A 4,092-nucleotide genomic window follows, 5' to 3' on the forward strand; every position below is an offset into this window, starting at 1 on the left:
GAGCCTGGGCGGGGGTCGGGGGACGAGGGCAGAGCCGCTGTGTGGCCTCCACCAGGCCCGGGACCCCTCAGAGCCTCCGTTTCCCCATGTGCAAATTGGAGGTCCCATAGCAGCACAGGGCGGCTGGGGGCTGTGGAGGGAAGAGGCCCGGGCCCGGGCCAGTTAGCGCTGGGGAGAGCCCGGTGGTCATTATCATTATAATTTCTGAAGGCTCCCAGGAAGCAGCGGCGCCCAGTCCTGGAGGTCAGGAGGGGGAAGAAGCTGGCAAGATGACCCATCTTACAGATGGACAAACTGAGGCATGAAAAAGCCTCATCAGGATGAGGGCGGAGGGGTTCCCTCACTCCGGTTTTTCCTCTGACATGTGCGTCATTCACTCGGTGACACATTCGTTCGGGCATGCACTCTTACTGAGTGCTTGCTGGGTGCCAGGTGCTGTCCAGGGATTCTGGTTATATTGAGTCCCTAGGACACCTCCCTGGGCAGGAAGGACTAGGTTTTGCCCATTTTACAGACGGGGAAAGAGAGCTACGTATCCCGGGCCCCCCCTTTCTCTCCTCCCCTCCCCTTGAGGCATTCATCCCAAGCAGCCAGCTGAGCTGGGTCCTGCTTCGCTTTCCCCATCTGAGCCGTGAGGGCATGGGACAGGCAGATGGACGGACGGACGGACTTGGGCCCCACTCACCGCCCAGCAGCACAGCCAGCAGCACAGCCGGCAGCACCGGGGCGGGGGCAGGGCTGGAGGGTCTGCGGCTTCGGGTTATGGTTGGGCCATGCCCCCTGCCTGCCCGCCCCCTCTTATAGCCCCAATTCAGGGAGGCTATTAGGGTTGCCCCACACCTGGGCTGGGCGTCCCCACTTCCTCCTTCCAGCTTGAGGGCTCGGGAGCTTGGGGGTCAAAGCTGTACCCCAGGAAGCCTGCAGGGGCTTCAGGCTCAGGCTCGGGGTCCTCAAGAGATGCAGGAAGGTGGCTCCCACCCACCCCATGCTGGAAGTCCTCTGGACAAGGGGGCTTGTGGCCACAGCCCTCACAGTGACATGCACCCCAGCTTCCACACCTCCAAGGGGGCACTGCCTGCCCCCAGAGGGTCCCTGTAGCCCCAGCAAGGTGAGATGTGACCGACGTGTGCAGGGGTGGGATGAATCCCACTCAGCAGGACAGGAAAGTGGGTGAGGGTCTCAGAGCCCTGTGCCTCCCGAGACCCACAGGATCATCTCTCTGCCCTCACTTTGTCTGGGGGAGTCACTCTTCCCTCTAAGGCAGAGCTCTCACCTGGGGCGATTCCTCCCCCAGGGACACCTGGAGATATCTGGGGACACCTGTGGTCGTCACGACTGGGGGGCTCCTGGCATGCAGTGGCTGGGACCAGCGATGCTGCCCCACACGGGAGGGGGCAGGGGGAGACTCTGGTGCCGGGAGACATTTATTTATGTATCTGTTTATAACTGACTCATTATTATGAAAAATTTAAACCTACAGAAGCATAGATAGAGGAGCTCACGGAATTTGGGGGCCAAAAAAAAGTTTTTAAGCTTTTCATTTTGAAAGCATTTCACGCTTACACCAGTCCGCAGAATTCCCGGATGTGCTGCCCCAGCTTCCCCGGGGCCACGTCTTGCACAAAGTTTGCCCCCTCACGGGCCGCCTGGATTTCACAATCAGCCAGTCTCTGGTCCAGGATCCCCCGCCCCGCCTCCCCGAGTCTCCTGGGCTCTGGGGCAGCCCCTCAGCCTCTCTTGGCCCTCATACCGTGTCCTTGGTGGCAACCTGGTGGGTTTTTGGGGGAACGTCCCTCCGAATGGGCTTGTGCGGGGTCCCCACATGGAGATGGGGGTCTGCATACCGATCGATGGTCCCCAGGACGTGGGGCATCATCTCTGAGGCGCCTGCGTGTCCCTCCCACCGAGTCACACTTTCCCCTTTGGAATGAACGAACGTCTCTGAGGCAGAAACACCTGCTCTGAGTTTTGCCCACAAAGGACTCCTGGAGCAGCCTGCATGCCTCACTGCTTCCCGCCCTGCGGGTGGCTGCCCCTCTGCCAATGCGTTTTTATTTTTTATCTTTTAAATTTTATTGAAGTAGAGTTGATTTACAATGTTGTGTTAATTTCTACTAAACGGCAAGGTGACTCAGTTATACATATATATATATATTCTTTTCTTTCCCCCCCCCAGGCTCTTTTTTTCAAATTATTTAATTTATTTTTTATATTCTTTTCCATATTCTTTTCCATTATGGTTTATCACAGGATAGTGAATATAGTTCCCTGTGCTCTACAGTAGGACCTTGTTGTCTCTGCATCCTATATATAATAGTTTGCATCTGCTAACCACAAACTCCCAGTCCATCCCTCCCCCACCCCTCTCCCCCTTGGCAACCATAACTCTGTTCTCTGTGTCCACGAGTCTGTTTCTGTTTCGAAGATAAGTTCATTTGTGTCATATTTGAGATTCCACATATAAGTGATATCATATGATATCTGTCTTTCTCTTTCTGACTTACTTCACTTAGTATGATCATATCTAAGTTCATCCATGTTGCTGCAAATGGCATTATTTCATTTCTTCTTTATGGCTGAGTCGTATTCCATTGTATATATGGACCACATCTTCTTTATCCATTCCTCTGTCGATGGACATTTAGGTTGTTTCCATGTCTTGGCTATTGTGAACAGTGCTGTTATGAATATAAGGGTGCATGTATCTTTTCAAATTATACTTTTGTTGGGGTATGTGCCCAGGAGTGGGATTGCTGGGTCATATGGCAACTCTATTTTTAGTTTTTTGAGGAACCTCCGTACTGTTTTCCTTAATGGCTGCACCAACTTACATTCCCACCAACAGTGTAAAGAGGGTTCCCTTTTCTCCACACCCTCTCCAGCATTTGTTAATTTGTAGACTTTTTGATGGTGGCCACTCTGACCCGTGTGAGGTCAGAATTCACACCTCATTGTATTTTTGATTTCCTCTTCTCTAATCACTAGTGATCTTTTCATGTGCCTGTTGGCCATCTGTATTGCCGAAGTGTTTTTAAGTCACACATCAGCCCAGTCACTCGGGAAAGGCCGCCGGGCGTCTGGGACTCCGCAGCCCTGGGTGTGGCCCTGACGTGTCTCCACAGAAACCCGGGGCTGCTGTGCCTTTTGCTTTCAGAACTGGTTTTTCTCGTTTGACAAGAACATCTCTTCGGACTGGCACTGTCCCGTCCAGCGGGGCAGGCTGCTTGGTGCCTCGGTTTCCCCACGTGTACAATGGGGTGATCGTAGTAATAGTCCCTCCCCCAGGGCGACAGCAGGAGGATTGGATAAGTTAGAGTATAGAAGTGTGTGGGCGTGCAATGAGGTGAGGTGAGCACAGGTGCCAGCCCTGTCGCTGCCACCCCACCACTCCCTTCCTTTTTCTGCTGTGCTTCTCCCCGTCTCAGCCCGTCCTCTCGGCGGCTGGGCCGGGTCAGCACGTGCCTCTCTCAGATCCAGGCTCTTCTGGGGGCAGACGCGGGGCGGGTACACCCCGGGGTCCGGAGTCCCTCGCCTCGGTTCACATTCTGCTGTGCTTTGTGATTCTGGGCTAGAAACGCCACCTCTCTGGGCCTCGGTTTCCCCATCTGTTAATGATGGGGAGTCATGAGAACAACCCCACCTCATGGGCTGACTTCCCTAATACAGTTAAGAGCTTGATGAAAGGGGATACACACAGGGGAGCATCACTCAGCCCTGAAAAGGAGAGAGACGCTGACACTCGCTACAGCGTGGACGGACCCTGAGGACACGATGCTCAGTGAGAGAAGCCAGACACAGAAGGACACACAGGGTGTGATTCCACCGATGGGAAACGTCCAGAACAGGCAGAGGGTTCCTGGTTGTCGGGGGCTGGGGGAGAGCATGAGGGTGAGTGCTCATGGGGACAGGGCTTCTTTGCAGGGTGGTGAGAATGTTCTGGAATTAGAGGTGGTGGTTGCACAACCCTGTGACTGTACTAAACGCCGCTGACTTGTTAAGCTGGTGGGTTGTGTGGTAGGAGAAGTACATTTCGATAAAGCTTTAACTGAAAAAGAAAAAGAAACACGCACACACATCCTTGCTAGGTAACTG

The 4,092-nt window shown here is 54.1% G+C and overlaps 1 protein-coding gene across 1 annotated transcript in view; it reads right to left on the reverse strand.

The window, feature by feature from the left end:
* LOC112396313 (myeloblastin-like) overlaps window positions 1–4,092 on the reverse strand; it is a 13,073-nt gene that overhangs the window by 7,359 nt on the left and 1,622 nt on the right. Inside the window, 1 exon segment of the mRNA XM_024740009.1 lies at window positions 700–738. The gene's annotated coding sequence lies outside the window, so the exon portion shown is untranslated.

Source organism: Neophocaena asiaeorientalis, unplaced genomic scaffold, assembly GCF_003031525.2.
Source record: "Neophocaena asiaeorientalis asiaeorientalis breed wild unplaced genomic scaffold, Neophocaena_asiaeorientalis_V1.1 scaffold469, whole genome shotgun sequence".
Classification (NCBI taxonomy): domain Eukaryota; kingdom Metazoa; phylum Chordata; class Mammalia; order Artiodactyla; family Phocoenidae; genus Neophocaena; species Neophocaena asiaeorientalis.